Raw genomic sequence first — 15202 nt, 5'->3', positions numbered from 1 at the left:
TACTAAGAAATTTCACCATTTGTGAATCTTTCCATTTTTGCAAAATGGGTCAATTTCCCTTATCACTACCCCTAATAATACAGATTGCTAAGCACCTTATAGTGGCGATAAGTAGGTTGCAAAGGTATTTCATTAGGGTAAGGTCACACTGGGAGATTCGGGGAGATTTAGTCGCCCGATGACTAATCGCCTCTTCTTTTGGGTGACTAATCTCCTCGAACGGCTTCCCCCTGTATTCCGCCTGCTATAATGAAAAATCGCCTGTGGCATGGCACTCGTGCCGCTTCGTTTTCCAAAGTCGCCGAAGTTGCCTCACCGTGCGTTTTCAATAGTTGCCCAAAGTTGCCTCATGCTGAGGCAGTTCGGGGAGATAGTCACGCAAAAGACGTGGCGATTAGTCGCCAGGCGACAAAACCTCCCCGAATCTCCTCGTCTGGCCTTACCCTTAGTCTCCGGGCAACTAAATCTCCCCGAATCTCCCAGTGTGACCTTGGTGACAGGAGGATAAAATAATTTTAACAATTGCCCCAAGGCTACAGAAAACATTTAAATTTTAAAAAAAAGAGAGCGAGAAAAAGGATTGTTTTCTACAAACAAAGATTTATTCTAGCTTAGTTCCAGTCAAGCAAAATTAACATTTTTTTATTATTATAGGAAAAAATGAAATCATTAAATGTAATTGCTTTAAGATCAAATTCTATATTTCAGAGATTTCTGAATTAGATTGTAAGCTCCATAGGTGCAGAAAGTGATATACAGTAAATGATAAAACTATCATCATCATCATCATCATCATCATTTATTTATATAGCGCTGTCAAGATACGCAGTGCTTTACTGCAGTTATAGCAAACAGGGAATAAATGGTGGCTAACAGACAAGGATTACAGAGTACAATGGGGTTTACAAACTAAAAGGTTAGGGTACAATTGAGACATTAGGATTATATAAACACTTTGTCATTTTTGATACAGCAATGATTAATTAAGGTACAACGAATAGGCCTCTTTAAACAGATGGGTCTTTAAGGAGCGCTTGAAAGTTTGGAAGGAAGGAGAAAGTCTGACAGCTTGTGGCAGAGAGTTCCAGAGAAAAGCAGAAGCCCGAGAGAAGTCTTGTAGACGAGAATGGGCAGAAGTGACCAGAGGAGAAGTGAGGCGAAGATCAGAAGCAGAGCGTAGGTTTCGTGAAGGAGTGTATTTGGAGATTAGAGATGAAATATAGGGAGGGGTTTCATTATTAAGGGCCTTGAATGTGAGTGTAAGTAATTTGAATTTGATTCTAGAAGAGATTGGGAGCCAGTGAAGGGACATACAAATGGGAGCAGCTGATGTTGAGCGGCGAGCTAGACGAATGAGTCTAGCGGCCGCGTTTAGAACAGATTGGAGTTGTGAAAGGTGACTTGTTGGAATACCTGTGAGGAGTAAGTTGCAGTAATCAAGGCGGGAGATGATGAGAGACTGAATCAGTGTTTTAGTTGATTCTGAACTGAGATAGGGTCGTAAAACTCTCAAATAAAATAAAATATATTGGCGCTACATAAATAAAGGATACGGGTATGGGACCTGTTAGATAAGGGATCTTTCAGTAATTTGGATCTCCATACCTTGAGTCTACTAAAAAATTATTAAAACCAATAGGAACGTATTGCCTCCAATAAGTATTAATTCTATCTTAGTTGGGATCAAGTACAGTTTCATAATTACAAAGAAAATGGAAAACAATTTTACAATTTAGAATTATTTGATTAACATGGAGTCTATGGGAGATGACCTTCCCATAATTTGGTGCTATCAGGTTTCCGGATAACAGATCATATATTTGTACTAATAATAATAATAATAATAATGGATTTTCGGATAATAAATGTCATACCGGTACAATGGGTGCATTTTAGTGTCACTTAAACATAAAAATCAGGATGATGAAAGGATGTTTTTGCATGTTTTTTGTCTATGCCTAACGACTCAAAAACCAGTCCATTTTGTACTTTACAAAAGTTGTGACCTGGCACAGATCTGTTGCCCTTTCACATTAAAGGAACGTCCCTCGGTATTGATTCAGACTTCGTGGTGCCTTGTTAATGTCTTTAAAGTAATTGTTTTAGTGCCAGAACAGAGTGCAATCCTTACCCAATGCTTGTAAAATATCAGACAAAGAATATTTGTATTAAAACAAAGATTTCTGGAAAACACAAGAATGAGAGGAGAAAGACAACATGCTCTCAAATTCCTGCCTGGCACAGGTACAGCTGCACAGAGGGACTAAGCTGAGAATGGAAAGAAACACTTCAAACAGACTAGGACAGGTAGAGAATTCTCAAATTGTGCCATTAGCCTAACTACAAGTTTGCTTCTCTTGACTGAGGCATTCTATATACAGGCAACTGTCATTTATAGAGGACGATAAAATCATTTTTGAAAGATCAAAAAGTGTATCCAGAAATATTCCCAGCAATTCACTCTTTTAGAAGGTTATTTATCCAAGTCTGAATTTATCTCAATATTTTCTGATACAAACTCCGATCAAATCCGCTCGGGTTTTATACGCTTATTTATTATTACATTTTCCCGAAAAGTTGCTTTGCGTGGGAAAAAATCAGATTTTTTTGGATTTTCCTATCCGATTTGCATAATTTTCATCCGAAAACTCAGAAAACTTCCAAAAATCATTGGGACTTCTCCCATTGACTTATATGCCACCTGGACAGGTTTGAGATGCTGGATTTTCAGATTTTGACTTTTCCATCCTCTGGGTTTAATAAATTCCAAAAAATTTTAGGGGCACATTTACCTAGGGTCGAATATCGAGGGTTAGTTAACCCTCGATATTCGACTGCCTAATTGAAATCCTTCGACTTCGAATATCGAAGTCGAAAGATTTCGCGTAATTCGTTCGATCGAACGATTAAATCCTTCGAATCGAACGATTCAAAGGATTTGAATCCATCGATCGAAGGATTATCCTTAGATCAGAAAAACCTTGTAAAGCCTATGGGGACCTTCCCCATAGGTTAACATTGGCCTCGGTAGGTTTTAGGTGGCGAACTAGGGGGTCAAAGTTTTTTTTAAAGAGACTGTACTTTGATTATCGAATGGTCGGATATTCAAACGATTTTTAGTTCGAATCGTTCGATTCGAAGTCGAAGGTCGAAGTAGCCAATTCGATGGTCGAAGTAGCCAAAAAAAAACATTCGAAATTCGAACTATTTTTCCTCTATTTTCCTCTATTCCTTCACTCAAGCTTAGTGAATGGGCCCCCATAAATCAGATTTTAAAAAAAAAAATCACAAATTTTTCGTGATTTTTGCATTCAGAGTTTAGTAAATAAACCCCTTAAATTTTTTAAAGAAGAAGAGATTAACAGATGAATTTAAGATGTTAGGTCATCATAAAGTGTTTGACTGCTTTGAGCAGTAGGAGCACATTCAGTTTCTATGGGGTTAGTGCTTGGTGTGGCTCGGCAGCAGCACTGAGCAGTAACAACTATGCAATGTTTAATCCCCTACGCAAATGTCACGTAGGGATTACCATTTCAGAAAAATGATTTGTTAAATTAACTGATAAATCCTAAACCCTTGTTATCTATTTTACAAGTGACATGAACTGGTACCTGCTCATAGAAAGAAAGTAAATAGAGCTCTATTTACTAATTAGGTACGTACTGTATATAACAAAATGTTTGTGCCAATGCGAATCCACGCTGAAATCTGAGCCCCGGGGGGAAAAAAAAACCCAAGCGGATTTGATCAGAGTTTGTAGCAGAAAATATTGAGATAAATTCGGACTTTAATAAATAACCCCCTTAGTATGATGTAGAGAGTGATATTCTAGATATTCTAGGTTTTTGAGTTATTTAGCTATTTATTCAGCAGCTCTACAGTTTGCAATTTCTAGGGTCCAAATTAACCCAATAACCGTTGATTGATTTGAACAAGGCACTGGAATATGAATAGAAGAGGACCTGAATAAAAGATCATTAATAAAAAGTAGTAAAACAATAAATGTGTAGCTTTACAAAGCATTTGTTTTTTAGATGGGGCTAGTGGCCCCCATTTAAAAGCTGGTAGAGTTAGAATACAAAGGCAAATCATTAAAAAACTATAAATAATAAAGACAAATTGAGAAGTTGGCCATTCATACTAAAAGTTAACTTAAAGGTGAACCACCCCTTTTAAGTGCCAATACTGGACTAGACTACATAAGATTCTAGTGCTCCATAAGGTAGTATCTAAGTTTTTTTTCGAAGAGCTTGGCAGAGTTTTCCCTATGGAGAAGCTCGGGGATGGAATTCTGTAGGTTAACAGCAACGAGATAGAAAGGTTTTTACAAGAGAAATAGCAGTAGGAGTGGAGGTGTAGCAAAAAGATGGTTCTTAGATCAAAGCAGAAGATGGCCAGGAATGTACAAGGAGACAAGTGTAGAAATTTAGTGAGGAGCACTACATTCTACATATAAATAAAGTAAATGTTTTCCTTCAAGAGGCATTCATGTTGCAAGATGGGGAGTCCCTCTGAGGATTGCCAACCATACTTTACTACAAGCAATTTCCAGCCTGACAGCTTCAAACCATAAAACAACCCCGGGAAAGACAAGTATTAGTTAAAGTTTGTTAAAGGAGTTAAAGTTTGGCACATACTGGAATGAGGTTGGCTTTGATGAAATCTGTTTTGTCGATGTTAGTGCCATTTAGGGATTTTAGTGAACTGCGCATTAGTGTTTTTGTACAGAAGTAGTGGTTGCGTCTAAACCAGCCCTTTACTATTTAATGCTTTTCCAGATGGAAACCGACAGCTCCAAAGGGTTTAGCTACTTTCCTGAACGTCATTCAAGAGCTGCTAGACTACTTGTTGCATATTACACAAGGTAGTGAAAGAAAGAAATCCAAAGACAGGACTTTTTTTATGAATTCTATAATCTACTGTAATGCTTTTTTAACATCTTCTGCTGCCAAATATTGCCTCTTTCATTTTATACATGGGAAAATATTTTGATGATGGCTTTTTTTGGATGTCTGGAAGAGTGTCTACCCCTATTTTGTTTTTGCAGTGTACACAATCCTTTTTTGCGGAATTTAATCTTTGTCTATAGCACTCCAGGGTTGTGTGGATAATACATGTTGCTGTTTGGGGCACCTAGAAAATAAACAGCAGGGTCTGCAGAGAAGACAGCAAACCTCTTTATATCCTTAATAACAAGCAATGAAGGCTAAAGTTTGCAATTTCCGCAGCTACTTGGTTGCTAGGGTCCATTGTACATTAGCAACCAGGCCGTCGTTTGATTGAGAGACTGGGAGATGAACAGGAGAGGCCAGCCTGAACAGAAAGATAAGTGATAAAAAGTAACAACAACAATAAAACTGTAGCCTTACAGAGCAATAATTTGTTTGGATTCTGGGTTCAGTGATGGCAAGAGGCAGACGAGAAATGAAAATGTACCTTCTCCAAAAGGCAATATATATATACATATTTAGCCAATTGTTGTGTCAAAAATCTAACTGTCTAGCTTTTTATGGGTCCCCTCAGAATAAAGTCAAGAAACTCTGATTTAGAGGGTCAGGATTTACCCTTTAACCGATATGAAAACTTGCTGAGATTCTAAAGGCAATGGCAGGTGAGGCAAATCAGGACGTTTCCTTGTCTAGTTTCCACCTCAGCTGACGGGAATACAAAAAAACAAAAGGCTTGAAATAGCCCCTCATTCCTTTCAATAGCATTCATCTAGAACCATTGGAACACTTATGGGACAAGCAATTATTGCTTAGGCACCAAAAATGTTTTTTGCTGGTCCAGATGACTGGGGGGATAATCCTGACCACTCTGTTGCAGCAAAAAACATGACCTACATAATCTGTCATTGCACTAGAAACCAAGATACATGTGGGCAGATTAGTGACTAACGCTAGTGAAAATCTGCCAGCACAACGTAACTTCGGAACTTCGGAGATTCCCTAATCGGCACAGGCGCAACTACGCTAGCGAAGGAGATAGATGCTACGTTGCTTCACACTCTAACGCCAGGCGAATTTTCGAACTGTCTAATGGATGTAACCGCGCAAATTCACTATGATCCGGATTTTACTGAACGTTGCCAGATTGCCTTCATCAGCTCAGACCAGTCGAAGTGCAATGGAGTGCATTATGGACTTCCTCAATTTTTTGTTGAAAAGTCCCAAAAAACACTGGCGTCTTTTCTTTTTTTCAGGGTGATAGGCTGCAAAAGACCATAATTTTTTTTTGGGTACCTGGGTTCCCCCTACATTTCCTAACATATGGCACATAAACTATACACTGGGCTCATGTGTAGGGCAATATAACAACTTCATTTTATTTTATTAAGGTTCCCTGGCTTTGTGTAATGTAATGTATTTGCTGCAACATATACTTTCCATTCAACTTTCACTTCCCACTGTATGCAAATTAGCCAACGCTAGCGCAACTTCACTTTGCTTGCTGTAGTAATGCTAGCGCAACTTCGCCATCGTTCGGCGCCCTGGACGCAACTTTGCATTTTAGGGAATTAGCGTTGTCCTGCCAAATTTATGCCTGGACGAAGTGATGCGAAGTGGGTGAATTGGTCACTATCAAATTTGCGCTGCTTAGGGTATATCTGCATATACCTGATATTCTCGCTAAGCCAGCCAGAGTTAGTTTCACGGCACTCTTTTTCTTCTAATTCCTGGATGTATGGTTTCTTCATTACATATTATTTTTTATACAGACTACCAATTTCTTCGCAAAAGTCTATGACAGCTGCCTTTGAAAAAAGGAATCCCATTTCTGCATTTAAATCACTCTAAGGTGACCATAGACATAAAGATCTGCTCGTTTGGAGAGTCTTCTGAGCAGCAATGCATCCTGAATTCAATTTGGGACAAGGATTTGTATCAGTATGTATTGGTTAATTGACCATAGGATGTGCTATTTGATATGTGCGAACGCCACTGGGATATGTACTGATATGAATGAACATGAATTCATGCCACAAGCGTGATGAGAAAATTGTTACCAGAAGATTGAAGATACAATTGTGTTTCTGTTTCCATTCCAGATAGCTGCTGCTCGACGGGGCTGCACCTTCTAAGTAAATATTCTGTGGGAGCACTTGACTCTCTTCAGGTTAAAATAAGCAAAAAAAAAAAAAAAAGACCATAATAATCGCAATTTATGCTCACACCTCTGTCATGCCTCAGTAACTACTTTTGAGAAAAGAAAAAAAGACAAAGTCAGGCTATACTAAGCGATCAAACAATGCAGTTTACACAGAAGCAAGTTGCATTGAATAATGCTTTCAGATGAAATGCAAACCAGATCATCATAAAACCTGGTGGAATCATCAGACACAAAAAATTCTACTAGACAGGGTTTTAGTAGCTGGTCAAAAAAGACCAATAGACAGGAGGTTTATCTGTACACTGGTAAAATGTAACTTCTTTTCCCTCCCATAACTGCTTGCAACTTGGGAAATAAAAATAGTTTTAAATTTCTCTGTTTGCCCTGCTTAATAAGAAACAAGAAAAAAAACATAGATTATTCATAAATAAATAGTAACTATACACCATGGGGCAAATTTACTAAAGGGCCAGCGTGACGTAATCTATGTTACTTCGCAGATTTACTAACGGGCGCTGGCGTAATTTCGCTAGCGAAGGAGATAGACTCTAGTGCTACTTCGCACTTTTACGCCAGGCGAAGTTTCGCTCTGGCGAAAGAGAGTTACTTCACAAATTCACTAAGATGCGCATTTTACTGAACGTTATCTGTTCCGCCAGGCTTGCCTTCGCCAGCTCAGACCAGGCGAAGTGCAATGGAATGTATAGGGCTTCTTCAATTTTTAGTTGAAAAATTTTCCCTGGCTGGCGTCTTTTACTTTTTTCAGGGTGATAGGCTGCAAAAGTCAATAAATATTTTTTTGGATACCTGGGCTCCCCCCTACATTTCCTACCATATGGCACACTAGGCTCATGTTTAGGGCAATATAACAACTTTATTTTATTTTATTAAGGTTCCCTGGGCTTGTGTAATGTAATGTATTTGCTGCAACATATACGTCCATTCAACTTCCCACTGTATGCAAATTAGCCAACGCTAGCGCAACTTCGCTTTGCTTGCCGAATTAACGCTAGCACAACTTCGCCAGAGTTCGGTGCCCTGGATGCAACTTCGGATTTTAGTAAATTAGCGTTGTCCTGGCGAATCTACGCCTGGCGAAGTGTTGTGCTGTGAGCGTAGCCGTCGCTGGTGTATTTGCCCCCTTATGTCAACCTGAGCAAACTAAACAGAAGACACGCAGAAAAATGTTTTTTTACACTTGCTACCACCCCTGTAATTGTTAAAATAGAGATAATTAGCTCTGTAGAATAACTCCCTCACATCACCCTTTATTGTGACTGTTTTGTATTACAGATAAGTAGAAGTTCAATATGCAGGGGACTAGTTTTGCACTTGCAATCTGATTAGTTACCTTGCAAGAATCAGGAAGTTGGCAATAGAAGTAGTTTCAATCTTTCTTTATAGAGATATTTAGCTTATTAAGATTAAAATAGCAGGCAAAAAGTAGGTATAGCACTATGTTATACTGCCTGCTTATTTAACATAGCTGGTTGTCCCATGGGTCTAGTTTTGGCCCAAAACCTGGTTTCACATGCAGAAAAGTCAGTTGATTTAATGATTGCACATGCACTGAACTATATACACTGTATTCAAGCAAAATGTTATCTTTTTATGATAATTCTCCTTTAGCCTCTGGGCACCTCTGTCTGTGAATGCCATGTAGAGCATCCACTTGATTGTAGAATGAAAAATCCTGAATGCAGACAATTAGGGTTTTAGGTGTTTTCTCTGCATTAGTATCTGTCCCTCTGGTACCCAGTCACTAGGGTGAATGGGGTAAATGATTTAACAAAGTGAGGGCAGAGACACACGGTCAGAAACGTGGAGATAATAAATCGCCAGCGGGATGTCAAGTGGTGTGTTTTGTTTTCCAAATTCGCCCGAAGTTGCCTCACAATTTACATTCTAGCCAGCGGGAAGGCAGGGGAAGCTAGTTCAGGGAGATTAGTCGCCCCGAAGAAGAGGAGATTTGTTGCCGGGCGACTAATCTCCCCGAATCTGACCGCGTGTCTCTGCCATAATACACTGCAATAACCCTCAAGGGTTCAAAGGCATAATGCTAAATTAAAGTGTTACTTTCATGGAAACCTGTCACTCAGAAAGCTCCAAAATATGCAATCGCCCTTGCCATAATGACCTATGATAGAGCAAACCTGTTGGGGTTTTTGATGTTTAAATATTGTTTATTTGTAAGGCATGATGGAGCACACCTAGCATTGTGCATAATAAATCCCATGCAGCCAGAATCACAGACCCATGCCAGTCAGGGTAGTGTATTTCTGAGTTATTCATGGGCAGGCTTAATTACCCCATGTTTGTTACAGATCTCGTGAGCTAAATGAAGTCGAGAAGAGTGTAAAAGGTGTCAAAAGTACGTTTTGTTCATAGATCTTCTATACATGGCCTCTTGTACTATCACATATGTACTTTTAGAGTATGTTGAATTTGTTGAAAACAGAAGGATAGCCATAAGTAGTACTCATGAGCCTGGTGCTGTTTATGCTGTTCTGCATTCCGCTGTATTTTTATTGGCACTGCATGTACTATTTTTGTATGCAAAGGCAGCGTTTTTAACTCCTTCATAAACAGATGTCCATACAAAGGCCCACTATCTCACTTCTGCATTACTAATATAAACAGGTATATGTTGCGTGGTTACAAAAAATATATACTGTATATATAAAAGTGGCTTAAAGTGTATGCTGTCTATGATCTTATAGACGTTTTTGCAATAAACTAAAGACATTTCATGGGGTACATTTTAAAAATCAGGTTTAATTCGTTATCATTACAAATGACTATTTTTGTGTTGCTTTGATGAGCACTCTTAAAGGAGAACTAAACCCTAAAAATGAATATGGTTAAAAATGCCATATTTTACATACTGAACTTATTGCACCAGCCTAAAAGTATCAGCTTGTCAATAGCAGCAATGATCCAGGAATTCAAACTTGTCACAGGGGGGTCACCATCTTGGAAAGTGTCTGCGACACTCACATGCTCAGTGGGCTCTGAGCAGCTGTTGAGAAACTAAGCTTAGGGGTCGTCACAAATTATAAAGCAGAAAATGAGGTTGGTCTGTAATATAAGCTGATGCTACAGGGTTGATTATTCGATTTTGATGCTAGTTGCGCTGGTTTCTATGCTGCCATGTAGTAATTATCTGTATTAATTACTAATCAGCCTTATATTGTGACATTTCTATTCTATGTGTACTGTATATTGTGAGTGGCTCCCTAAGCTCAGTAAGTGACAGCAGCACAGAGCATGTGCAGTGAATCAGCAGATAAGAAGATGGGGAGCTACTGGGGTATCTTTGGAGACACAGATCTTTACTGCTAAAGGGCTGTGGCTGCCTTGGACTGGTACAGAAGCCCAAAACATAATGTACAACATTTCTAGCTACTTCTTTAGTGAGGCTTTTGTTCTCCTTTAAAATACCCAGAACCTTCACTACATAAAAAGACTGCACATTTTTTTAGGAGCCGTGCAACAGTGCATGGGTAGGTTCATAAGCCTGGGGTTGGCTGGTAACCTCTGCAAGTTTGTCACTGAAAGAGTTGAGCTTCATAATATGAAATTGTACTAAAAATTACAAGCACACAAGCGGACAAGGAATCTCTGGCTTATTTATATAAAAGCACCATTCAAGCACAGAAAGAATGTACATGATTAGCTCTTTGCTTCACTCAGAAACTTGAAGAAAGCAACTTTTTACTTACACTTATATTCTTCAAAGCACATCTGCTTTAGAGCAGATGTCCTGTCAGTGAGGAAACTCCCCCCCCCCCCCCAAAAAAAACCACGAAAAACAAGAAAACCCCTAGACCAAGCATGCGAGGCCAGTAAAATGCGCAGCACTCAAACAATGTTTGTATATTTGGACAACACAGCTACAAATGTATCCGTCGGGACCAAAAAGTAATGAGTTATTAATATTTAAGAACTAAGTTCTGTTCTTCCAAGCGTTTTCCTCGAGTTCTGCTTTTGTAAAAGTCTTGGTGAAAGGCATGCCATTCGGAAAAAGGGGCGCTACGCAAAAAAGGCCCTCAGCAGCTTGTTTCAGTGTAATTTTGTTTGCAATAATCTGCTAAATGTTATTTTATAAATGTGCTGGAAACAACACTGCTGTCTGAAGATCATGGGACTTGTAGTTTAACATCAACTGGAGCTAAAGTACATGATGGCAACCCCTTGTTCATGGTGCAGATTTACATACAGATACGTTTTATACCTTAGATTGTAAGCTGTACTGGGGCAGGGCCTGATGTGTATGATGTATAATCTCTGTAAAGCACTAATGAATACTAATGACATAACAGAGCTATAAATCAAGCAGAAATAATCAGATGAGTTAGAACAGAACATACTAGAGAAGATGCCTTAGACAACAAGTCCTTTCTCTCAGGTTTCGGTATCTACAAGTGATGTAATGTGTTTGCACAGGCTCGTTCAGAACTTCATGGTCTTACCTCTTTTTTTCTCAGATAGTGTCTGGGGCTGTGTCTTCCAGGCTGTGGAAGATCTTAAGCAAGTGTCCACATTCTCTTTGAGCTGATTGTGTCCCAGATGTAAAATTCCAGTAAGAATTCTTCAGCTCCTGGAGGGTCCTTTCTAAATTCAGAAGCAGAATCCTCTGGGAATCAGAGAAGTGTTTTGCGATGAGAAGGTGATTTCTGGCAAATGAAAATGATGGTCTAAAGGTGAAGGGAAGAAAACAGAGGTAAATCCCTCGCAATAGCCAGCTTTCTTTATACCTAGTTAGAGAGTTGTCCTCGCTAGGTCCATGCAACACATGGGAGAGCATATGTTTGCTGATATGTTTTCTTTGACTCTCTGCTTGGGTAGTAATATGAGCTGGACAGCTCCAGTGGGGAAGGGGATATGACGTCTGAGCTCTTGAAATGTGACACTGTCTCTCCTGCTAACGCAGACTGTTAGCCCATCAATCAGGCATATTATGGCGCAATTCCAAGAGACTGCATAAAAAAAGTGGACACTTTTGGTGTGAAACTGATTTCATGGAACTAATTCGGGTGATACAACAGCAGTTCAGTTCAGCGTGTCATAAATCCCTTATGGATTGGACATGGAGAAAATGTAAACTTTGGTGATACCTTTTATTGGCTAACTGAATAAGTAACAATTGCAAGCTTTCGGAGCACACAGGCCCCTTCTTCAGGCAAAATACAAATGAAAGGCTTAAAAGGCACATCATATATATACTGTTAGATCATTGAAAAAGGGTTTATGGGCAATAAAAAGTTACAGATAGACAGAGATAACTAGTAGAGATAATAAAAGTAATTAGGGTGGGTTGTAAATAGTCCAGGGGTCTGGATTCATTCAGGTCACATAGCTTGAACTAGACCAAGACAGAATAGAGTAAGGTTAACACAACAGTGCAAATTAGGAATTGGACAAGATACAGGTACATATAAATAGACTACAAATAGTCATTGTGATCTTTAAGGTTATACAATATTTCAGCCCTGATATTGATAAGCCCCCTGGGTAAGCACTTTAGCTTTAGTCGATTGGACATGGGAAACTCTACTGGCCCATTTACAGCCAATACTGCTCTCAGCGCACTCTTTGTCCCCTATAATCTCCAGGTAGGACCATGAATCTCAAGTCATAGACAAGGTTTCCAAGAACACTTGAAGAATTCTTTAAATTCTTTACTTGCTGATGATTTTAAGTAATTTTACTTAGCCCCAAATGCAACCTTTCGGACAGAAAACATAAGTAATAAATTAACTATTATATGTAAAGCTTATTTAGCAAAGTTCAAACTGGCAAATCCCAGCACTTTGATATTTGTCTCCTGACAGCCAGAAAAGCTATTAACAAACTGACACATTTATTAAAGTAAATACCCGTCTCATTTCATGAGAACGTGTTTAACTGCTTTCAAAAGCTGAAGTGCATTCTGTTTTATGGAGTGATAATGGTCAGGGCTGGTTGACAGTACAGCAGAACACTATTACCTGTCCATATCTTTGCAGGCAATCAGTTTGTGATGGTGCATCATGCACATAATACATATTTAAGGTAAATAAAATTTCGTCCTCAAGGGCCCTGGCAATTTTAACATGAAACCCACCTGGCCACAAAATAAAATGGATTCAGCCGGTGGGTTTTCTAAAAAAAACGCTTTCATGTGGATTTTGATAATTTATTATTATTTATTTTCCTCCAGAAAACTATTCCAAGCAAGATTTTTAGTGTAGCTTAATCCCTGTCCAAAACATTTTTCAAAATTTTTAGACTAAATACCTGAAAACCATGCTACAAGTTTGCTATAGGTTATAGCGTGAATAAAGTACCTCGCTATTGTAAAATGTATGGATAAGTTACTGAGGACCATTTACAGGTCATGGAACTCTTAGGTGACTTTTAATATCCTCATAGTTTGCAACAAAGGGTTTAGAAGCATATAATTTACAGGATATTCATGGCCAAGACGGCCGCTTATTGGCCCGTGTGTGGGGCCATCCAATGGGCATCCCCGATCGATATCTGGCCATCTCGATCGCGGCCACATCTGTACGTTTATGCGGTCCCGCGATCCGAAGGCCCTTATCGGATGCATTATGATCCAATCGTTGGGCCTTAGGGCCCACGATCAGATCAGCCCTATAGCCCACCTCAATGTGGGCATATCATCGCCAAACGAGCGGATCTCTATGTCTATGGCCACCTTAAGGGCTCTTACAGACAAGCGCTTTTAGCTGCGCTCCCCTGCGTTCCGTTTCATGCGTTCAGCCGCAGGGGAGCACAGGAGTAGACGCACAGAATTCTTTTCAATGTGGCTGTACTCACACAGACACATGTAAGTGCTGAACGCAGGTTGGGACGCAGCATGTTGCATTTTATCTGCGTTCGGAGCTCACATGCATCTGTGTGAGAACAGCCACATTGAAAAGAATTCTGTGCGTCTACTCCTGCACTCCCGTGAGGCTGAACACATGAAACCGGAAACGCAGGGGAGCGCAGCTAAAAAAACGCTCATCTGTAAGAGCCCTAAGACTCTTATGGGGGAATGTAATATTGGTCACTAATGGAAAAATCATTCGCAATGTGAATAAATATTCACATAGCGAACAATTTTATATTTGCCAACATTTTGTAAAGTGCCATTATAAGTATTTCTGGAGAACTTCTTGTATCATCTAAATGTTACAGTAAGGTATATTATCTGGCTTCAACCTTTCACCACATTGTGGAAACACCATTATTTCTCATGTTACTGTAATTGTTTACATTCTGACTTTTGGGCTTTAGCACACCAGCAGATTCGGGGAGATTTAATCGCCTCTTCTTTGGGGCGACAATCTCCCCGAACTGCCTTCTGCCTGCTAAATTGAAAAATCGCCTGCGGCGATACGATTTCAGATGTTGCCTTGCGAGGAAACCAGGCGACAGTGCATTGCCCTGCGGAAAGCAGGGGGAATGCAGTTCGGGGAGATTGTCGGCCCGAAGAAGAGGCGATTAGTCGCTAGGCGACTAAATCTCCCAGAATCCGCCCGCATGCTTAAGCCCTTAATGGGTAGTTTTCCATTAACTTTTATAATCATGTAAACAATCAGGGTCACTCTAAGATTATCTGCTCTAAGTCTTAGGTGCCATATGTTAGCAAATGTAGGGGGGGAGGAGGGTATCCCAAAAAAAAATTTACAATCTTTTTCAGTCTATCACCCTTTAAATAGGAAAAAAAAGCCAGCGTTTTTGGGACTTGAAACATTTTCAACTTTTTTTTGAGAAACTCCTATCTACTCTATTGCACTTCGCCCTGGTTTGAGGTGGCAAAGGCAAGTCTGGTGATAGAGATAACGTTCAGTAAAATCAAAAACCGAAAATTCTATCTCCTTGGCGAAATTACGCCAGCGAAATTACACCAGCTACCGTTAGCAAATCGGAGATGTGCTGAAATTACGTCACGCTGGCGACTTTTCACCAGCGTTAGCCTCTTCGCCCTTTAGTAAATTTCCCCCTATATGTTTGCTGTGGTCCTAGTGCCAGGAAGCAGTTTGGAATTCAGAGTGGAAAATTGAATAGAACAGGACCTCTACATAATGACAAGCAATAA

At 39.6% G+C, this 15202-nt stretch overlaps 1 protein-coding gene across 3 annotated transcripts in view; it reads right to left on the bottom strand.

The window, feature by feature from the left end:
* The window catches only part of nek6.L (NIMA-related kinase 6 L homeolog), a 132506-nt gene that overhangs the window by 90886 nt on the left and 26418 nt on the right, over positions 1 to 15202 (bottom strand). Inside the window, exon 2 of one of the 3 annotated variants that reach the window (XM_018228464.2) lies at positions 11583 to 11807. The exons of 1 other annotated variant lie outside the window; for it this stretch is intronic. The gene's annotated coding sequence lies outside the window, so the exon portion shown is untranslated. 3 annotated transcript variants of the gene reach the window in all.

This window comes from Xenopus laevis, chromosome 8L, assembly GCF_017654675.1.
Source record: "Xenopus laevis strain J_2021 chromosome 8L, Xenopus_laevis_v10.1, whole genome shotgun sequence".
Taxonomy (NCBI): domain Eukaryota; kingdom Metazoa; phylum Chordata; class Amphibia; order Anura; family Pipidae; genus Xenopus; species Xenopus laevis.
Note: the sequence above shows the minus strand (reverse complement) of the source record. Positions and strands in the feature narration are given on the sequence as shown.